Here is a 9,047-nt window from a genome sequence, read left to right as displayed (position 1 = left end):
GCCGCTCAGCGGGGCCGCGGGTTTGCAATGCGCGGCCGGTATCGGCTCGGTCAGCTCGACCAAAGGGAAAGGTGTTGGAAAGAATAAGCATCATGGCAGTCAATGATGAAATACTGTAACTTCCTGGGCTAAATCATGCTTCCTTTGGAATCAGCATCTTCCTCAGGGTAGATAAACTGCTTGGCAAACTAATCCCCACCACTGCAAACTGTAGAACAGTCACAGAATCACAGAATTTTTGCTGGATTTTAAAGTTTATTTGCTTATCCCTTACCTTGAGAGTAAAATTAATGTTCAAGGAGAGGTGTTTTCCTGCTCACTGTTGTCAAGCCGCAACACCTTTGGAAGAAGTTTTGTGAGGACACAGGTCTTCAAACAGGACTTGTACTCTAAAATTTGTTTGTGGTATGCCTGCATCTCTAATACCCTGGAAAAGAGCAGTTCTTTGCCATCCATCTCAACTCTCTGTATTGCACCAGGTGAGTGAAAGAAACCCAAACAAAAGGGTGGAGAGCTCCTCAGCAGTAGCTTTAAGTCTTCATTCAATAGCTCATGAATATGGCAGTATTGTCCTGGGATATTGGTGGTGGAAAGATTCTCCGCTTTAGGGATGCAGATCATTTAACACTTTATCAGTCATAAGCTGCATAGGCTATGCCTAGGAGTTACCAAACAACTAGAGTACATAATGGTGCAAGGAAATGCTGGTGCAGCACTTTGCTTGATTGGTTGTCATGTTCTGCATCCAGCAGATGTGAACTGTGTTCCTGAAAAAAGGCACAGAGAAGGAAACAGGGGGAATGAGCCAAGTCATGGAATACCAGGTTGGAGGGGACCTAAAGGAATATCTGGTTGGTATAAATTTTCTGGCCAGCTGACAGTGAAAAACCTCTGTGGTAGGCATTGTTGCAGAATGATCAATGAACAGCAAAAGAGGAATCCAGAGGTACTTCCATGTGCAAACCACATGCCAAGGTGGACATGGACTCCCATCACAGGGGCTGTGATTTGATCCTGGGGCCATGGCCAAGGCTCATGGGCTTTCCAGTCCCTGCCCTTTGGCTCACCTGTGTTCAAGACGCTGATAACATTTTATGCACATCCATGCAGACACATGCACAGGATGCTGTAGTCAGCTTCCAGATACAGGAGCAATTTGTCTGTAGAAAGCAAACCTGTTTCTTTAGCTAAGCTTTGATTATATATGCTATCTGCTAAGTCATTGAAATCTCTTGGAATGAATATATGGAAGAATTATTGTAATTGAATCTAAGTAGTGCTCAAATTAATGTAAATATGACGCATCAGCCTAATAATTAAAGTTGTCAGGTATGGGTTTTATTCAGAGCATGAATTAGGTTCATGCTTGAACTTGTTGATTTGCCTTGAAGCTTGTAAGGCTGAGCTCAAAAGGCAAAGTGTTGTGGGAATGCCGAAAACAACACGGCAAGGCAAAGGACTCTTCTGCTCTGCTCTGGGAACCTTTTCTCACACCATCTGCAGCACCCCTCACAGGGTAATTTTTATTGCATGCAGTAGCCTCTTTGTTTCATTTATGGAGGCATTCAATGACATATATGTGGCAGCACCCAAAGGTTGCTTTTCTCCCAGCTTGTGGAAGCTGAGCCTCACTGGAGGATGCTGGCAGAACTCCACATCTCAGCCCGCCTGGCTGCACAGGCCAGAAGGCATGGTCAGAGCAGGTTGGCTCTGCCCAGGGCCACTCAGGCACCACCGCAGTGCTCTCAGCTCCAACAAGCAGTGTTAGCAGAGTTTATTCCCTTGAGAACCACTGTCTTACCAGCTAGGAGCCACTAGACTGGGCTCAGGTAACCGTGAATTTCAGCTGGAGTGACCCCTAGAAGCAGCCTGATCAAACTTACTCTGCTATGCCTGGCTTCAGAACAGGGTGTCTGAAAAATTCCCAGAAAGAAAAGGATGCACTCAGCTCAGCATCTGGCTTCAAGTCCTTTTATTTTCAAGACATGGTTAGGAAAAAGAGGCTTAGGTTCAGGTTTCAAAGTTGAGAAAATAAGAATAGTAAAATGGTTCCTTTGGAGAAAAACATTGCTAAATCAACCAGACCACACCTTCAACACATAAAAGACCAATTAAAAAATAAAAAGAAAAGAAGAAAAGCTCTCTCCCCACTACTGTTCTCATTTTCTCTGGTCCATTTGTACTTGCTTTTTATGTTTAAGTCATGCATTTGGTTGCAAACATAGATGATGCATGTATTTATGCACACATACATCTCAAACACACACACTCACATGAATGAAGTCCAGCCAAGCCTTTGCTCTGAATATCCCATGTAGTCCTGGGAACCTTCATGACATGCCCATGTCTACATGTCACATGATTGCAGTGGTTCCTGGTGACATTTACCAAAAGTCAGAAGCTATCAATGACAAAGTTGACAATTTTCCAGTGGGAAACTTTCCCGTTAGGATCAGAGAAAGCACAGGGGGCCAGACATATCACCCATTTCCCTGGGAACTGGTGTGGGCAAGTCTCTGCACCAGCATCTCAGCAGCATATTCCAGGCATCCTGTTTTTAACATAGCTGCTAAATGCTTGAGCTCCAAGCAGCTTGAGCACTGCTAGGGAGGCATTAGTATATTTAGGGCAAAATGCTGCTGTCAGACACTTATAGTCCAGCCTGGCACAGCCAGGTGCACTCACAGACTTTGCTGGGGGGGGGGGCAAGGGTTGGAGGGTGGGAGGTGATGAATTCAGGTCCCCATGCAGCCTGCTAAGTGGGCTGGGGCACGGGCGACAGGGCAAATTGTCCCAGGAGGGAAAGGACAGAGGCAGGGGCACTGGGGATTGACCATGAGGACAGTGAGACTGTCCTGGTGGCTTTGGTCTCCTCTGCTTCCTGAGATGACATTACAGCACTGGTATTTGCTGAAATGTCTGGCAGCATGTCCCTGGTAGCTCATGAAAAGGCTTTGTACAAGGGGACAGCGTAGGCTGCCTTGCAAAGAAGCTGTCTTCTCACAACACCAATTAAGTATAATCTCAGTGACTCGACTTCTTTTTCTGGGGCTGGAGCCATTTAGCCCACTCAAGAGTCATTTTATGCCCTTGCTGTCGAGCCCGGTGGAGCTGAACATAGTCCTTGTTTTCCTATATCACACAGAGCTGAGATCACCAAATTCCCTTTTATCCACCCTTATATTTAGCATTTCCTCCTGCAGCATCACCACCCCCTGCTCCTCCAGGACAGTGGCTTCCACCATTTCAATGCACTTGCAAATGAAAGGGGAGTACAGCAAAGCAAGAAAATAGACTGAGCATCATTCTTTGGTGCAGCTAAACATTGTTTGCAGTAACTGTGCACTCCTTTCTCTTTCTCAGCAAAACTAAATATAGTAGAAAGCACCTTTGTTACAAAAAAGCAGAACCGGCTTTCCCTAGGGAAGTGCCCTTGGGGGGTCTGCGCTCTTCCACTGAGTATTGTTGGGTTGCACGGTACAGAGGCTGGCTCTGCACCTCCTGCAGGGAAAGGTGTGCTCAGACACCCTCCCTTATTTTCATTCTTTGTGTTTTTTCCTGGTAAAGCTTTCTTGCTAGCTGTGTGGGGAGTGGGGCTGGAAACCGGCTCAGAAATTTGTTGTTGTGATGTCTTAATACACATTAGCTGCTAACAGCACCCGTGGTGTGCTGCAGGTTTTCCACTGTTCAATAGGGGCAGCTCCAGCCCTGAGGTATAATTCCAAGCTCTGGGGGTAGTGGGTCAAAGAAAGAATGGAATTAAAGGGCAAAATTTTTAAAAACATCAACTCCATGTGCTATTCCCAACAACTGGGAGCAAGTCAGGGCGCATTGATGCATAGGTGACCTGTACCCTTTTCTCCCCCAACCCCAGCTGGTCAGCTTCAGGGGTTGTGTGCATCCCTAGGTGAAACAGGAGCTACCCATACTGACCCTGGAGTCAGCATCCTCCCTGGCCATGGCCCTTTGACCAGCCAGGAGCAGGGTGATCCTGGAACACCCAACATGGCCACAGAGCAGAGGTGCAGCATTTGGTCATGAGAGGTGATTTATCAGAGGCCTTATTCCGAAGAAGCAACATTTCATAGCAGTAGGCACTAATGGCTGCATGGGCTATAAGCCCGACAATACAGTGCAACGTGTCAGAACAGGAATTAACCCCACTGGTGTGGAGCATGGTGCTACATCCTTGCAGTGGGGATCTTCAAAAACATGTTAGGTTGGAGCCAGCCCTTCATAGTTAGGGCTGGGGTTTGGTTTCGAGATCATCATCTTTTGTTTTGGAGAGACTTCTCTTTCCCAAAGTGCAAAAATACAATCAAACTTCTATTATTCCCGTAACTTGTCTGTGTGATTTTATACTTTCTTTCTGCTGGTTGATAGATTGCTCTAATGATAGTGTTGACATTCATTTAATGGTTAATGGTACTCACTGTCACTTCCATTTAATAAAAGTTTTTCTCACTTTGAACTGCAGCATTTTCTCAAATGTGGCCTGTGGTGGTTTCCATTTACTTTATTATTAATTAAAAGTAAACGCCTTTCTTGAGAACATTTATTTGTCGTGCAGATGAAGCCAGCACCTTCAAATGGATTTTTAACATTTTATTTCTTTAAATGTATTACCTCCTAAAGCCTGATGAAATAAGAATTTGAATAACTATTTTTGAAAGGTAGAATTCACTGATAAGGTTCAGATAAGCAGCCTAGATTCTTATCATCCCGATTTAACTACCTTGGCTTATTTAAATAGGGGGGGAAAGCAACTTGCAATTCAACAAGAACAGCTTCTCCATTGGTTTTCACTTATGTTAGTCTTGGACTGGGTTCAAATGCTGTGAGGATGCCTTTACCCTGTCAGCACTTCTACACTCTGAATTCTCATATTGACTTTTCAGCCCATATGAGCCTGCTGAAGCAGTCCTTGTCACTGCAGTTGTGTCCAAATATGCAGAGCCAGTTTTCCAGAGTAAGTTCACCTGGGGATGCTCAGGACTGCCTGCCAGCCTCAGCTCTCTACCTTGTGCTTGCATTTTGGTGTCAAACACCTAAGCAAAACTTCTGATGCCATGATCAGAATTTTCTAAACAAATCATCTCAGTTGGATGTCTAGTATTTGAAAGACTCTGATATTCTCTTTTCCAGATTAAAATCTCGTGCCCTTGTGTTCGTGTGTGGGATTCAGCCCCTTTTCTCTTCTTGCTCTCATCTTCCAGATGGAGGATACTGCTCTTGTTACATTTTTTTCTTCCTTTTTTCTTTCCTTTCTTTCTGTCTTTCTCTATGTCGCCTTTATTTACTGACTGTTATTCCCATCCTGATCTACCAAACTGACAACTTGTCCACATTCATAGGTCCCTGTGAGATCCAGTTTCCCCATAATGTCCACAAAAGAAGCTGCTAAAAATCCCTCATCTAAATAAAAGCTTTAGGTGGTTCCTTCATTTGGATTTTCAAGATGCCTGTGTGCTGCAGTCTTGTCTTTGAACTTTTCAGTCTCTAGAGCTGTGTCCTACTTTTTATGCTTTGGGAAAAGTTGAAAGGGTTAGTGATTAATAATAAACTTTTGAAAGCCATAATAGAAGAGTATAGCTCCCATGATCGAAGAGTATAGCTCCTTTCATTTGACTCAGAGGTTTCTGACCAGGAAAGATGAGAGATACTAGTGAAAGTCTGTCTGGAACTGGGATGTCACCATGACCCTTCACTAGCAACAGCCAGCAGCCCCTGCTTTGAGAGAGGGGAATGTACTGAAATGGAGCCCTCCTTGTTATTTTTAGTGATGATTTGGTTTCCATGCCTGTTCTATGTCCTGGGAGACACTTGCAAAGCACCAGGATCCTTCTGTCCTTTCTGCCCAGTTTCCACTGATGAGGAACTAAGCATGGAGACTACTGGTGCCTAGCAGAGTCCGATTTGAGAAAAACCCCAGTGCCAGACCCTGTTTCAGTTCATGATCCCAAGAGTGAAATTAAGACACAAATGAGGCCAAGTACCGCAATCGATCAGTTGGTTTATTAGGAAAGGACGATTACTATGAAAAAGGGAAATTATTGCAATTAATGGGATAGAAATAGGACAGATTGGAAAGAAGGCAGAAAATGAAGCAAGGATTCAGGATGCAGAGAGAGAGAGAGAGATTGTCACCACTGTGGACCCAGCGGTGTCCCAGGGATCCATTGTCATTGTCATCGGTGGTGGGAGTTCTTCAGGGTTCATAGTCAGTACTGGAGCGGAGTGTTCCCCAGGAGTCCATCGGACATGGATGTCCTCATGAAGGTGTCCTTCTGGAGTGCTCTTGAAGGTAGTACCCTATGGAGTGTGTCTTGTAGAGTTGCCCTCATGGCCATGCCTCATAGAGGGTGTCCCTCAGGGTCTGTAGCAGTCATTGGCAGAGAGTGTCCTCATGGAGGTGTCCTGGAGTCATCCTCATGGCAATGGTTCCCTGGTGATGCGCCTTGTCGATTACCTTTTCTCACTTTATAATGAGGTTGGGGAGTACCTCTGTTCTTCATGTCACGTATTCCGCATTCCTGGTGGACCAGTTTCCCTGGTCTTGTAGCCAGCTCTTCAACTGCATGTGTGTGTCTGCACACACTTGTCTGTAGCAATTCTGAGGACAATGGGTAGCAATTCCTCATACCAATCCTTGAGGTAATGAGCAGTGGAGTCCCAATTCAGCTTCTCACTCTCTTCTCCTAGGAAATGGATGGAAGAGTCTTATCTCAACTCCTCCCACCCACCCCTGAGACAAGTGGAGTCCATTTCAATTCCTCAGACCAATCTTTGAGACAATGGACAGTGGAGTCTGATTTCAGATCAGTCTCTCACGGGGCCTGGCCATGGCTTCCCATTTTGGCACCAATCTGCTCCATGGCAAGTGGGATCACGGAGTAGAGTTAGACTCCCCTCAGCCCACTTATTCCACTCCCCTGCAATCAATGACATGCCCCTGTCATTTTATGTGCAAGCCACGGTAACAAATGCACAAATGCAAGAGATAAAAAGTAAAGAAAAATAAAAATGGAAAAAAAAAGACTACCAGACTACCTCAGGGAGGCACCTTATCCCAGTGTAAGCAGATAGAGTCATGCCACTCTCTTAGGTGGACATAAAGTACCTGTGCACAGCAGGGCCAAGGCTGCAAAGGCCACCAAGAGATGATCTGCAGAGACAGCAGTGCTGCTTAGACTCAAAGGGATCATTTTACTGTGAAACAGCACACACTGTGCCCAAAGTCAGTGCCAGCAGTGCCCAGTTTAAAACCACTTCGATGGAGGGAAGGTCTAAGGTGAAGTCTCAACACCCAATTTTCACATATCTGTAGCTGTGTTTAGAGGTGCCTCAGTTGATTATCTGATACTTGGCTCTCTGAGCACCCACAAACCCCAAGGTTTTAGTGCACAGTACCATGGAAAATCCCCATGTGTTGGTTTCAAGCACTTAATTTTGAAACATGGACCCAAAGCATTGGGAAAAGTTAGCACTGTGGCTTGTAGCTTTGTCTTTCCTTTCTGGACACAAGGGCTCCCTGTGCGCAGAACTGCAGTGGTCGCAGATGGGAAAACAGACAGTGTCTGCTCATCTGCCCATCAAGGACTGCTTTTCCAGGTGGTATTAGCTACTGTTCACACAACCTTTTTTGTTCCAGGGCAGCTTCCAGAGCCAGCAGGCACCTTGAAGAGACAGAGGTAAAGCAGTGAGCCAGTTCCTCCTGGGAGAAGGGAGGAGGACAGCTTCTCCACTGCCTGGATGTTTACAAACAGAAAGTCTGGTTTAGAAATCCAAAATAGCTATGGAAACTTTTATTTCAGCTTACACCTACAAAAAAAACCCAACCCTCTGAAGCTCAGTCTTTATTCTCAGTGTAGTTTCTTGCACAACCATTAAAAATGCAGTTGTTTGCACCCTTAATAAGCAAAACTTCTGTAGCTACTGAATGTAGGGGAAGAATTGCTTCACTTGGGGGATCTGTGTCTCATGCAGAGGAGAGGGAGAGGGACCAGTGGGGAGGACATGAGCATGCCAGCCCCTGCAGCCATCTGCATCTCATGGACCCACCTCATGAGGACTGCAGAGATGTGGGAGAAACAGTGTTGAATTATGGACGAGAGTGAGCAACACTGGATATTTTTTGTTGGCAAGCTCAATGTATTTCAACCAGCTTCAGGAGCATTTAGTAAAAGCCTTGTGGAACACATCCCACCCTGCAGGGTTTCAGGGCTGACATCAGCATCTGATGAGCTGAGCCATCACTAGGGGTTTATACCCAGAGAAAACTGGCAACTAAGTTGCCACACAGTACCCACAGCTGCTTTTAATAACAGCTAACTCAACATGGCATGAACAAACTGAATTGTTTAATTTTCCTAGATCTACCGACTACAAATCCTTCTTGAGGAAAATCTTACATAGGTATCTTATAGACACTCATACTTCCAGCTTTTTAAACTGCAGCACTTCTGCCCAGTTTCCAAGCATAATGTCATATGTGCTGTTCCTCCCATTTATGCCTGGATCCACGACAAACATGAATAAGCTGCTTTCACCTTTGTCTTCAGACACCCTATCTGCAAAACATGATCCCACTGATCCAATCCATGCTCTTTTTCACTGATCACCACCCTCTGGCTCACACCTGCTGCCCTGTTCTGAGGGACACAACAGCACTGTGGTTTTGCCTTTCCTTTTGGAAGTGATATCTGTTCCCCATTTACAGACTTTTCCTGGAGCTTTTTTATTCTTCACTTCTTCCTCAGATTTCCCTCCCATTGGAGCTCATCCTTTCATGTTCTTGGACCACATTCTGGATGTAGAGATGGGCTGTCTGATGCACACCTTGAGGGTGGTTTCTCCTAGATGATCAGAGGATAAGGGGTTGCTGTTAAGGTTTCCCAGAAGCAGATCCAGCATGTGAAGTTTCAGGCTTATAGCCGCTTCTCTGCCTTTTTCAGTCTTACAAACATTTCCTTGTCTATTATTCTGTAATTAACCCTAACCTAGTGAATTCCAAACATTCAAGCTTGAGTAGAAAATAACTGTTGGGA

Source organism: Melopsittacus undulatus, chromosome 1, assembly GCF_012275295.1.
Source record: "Melopsittacus undulatus isolate bMelUnd1 chromosome 1, bMelUnd1.mat.Z, whole genome shotgun sequence".
In the NCBI taxonomy this organism is placed as follows: domain Eukaryota; kingdom Metazoa; phylum Chordata; class Aves; order Psittaciformes; family Psittaculidae; genus Melopsittacus; species Melopsittacus undulatus.
The sequence above is the reverse complement of the archived record's forward strand: the minus strand, read 5'-3'. Positions refer to the sequence as shown.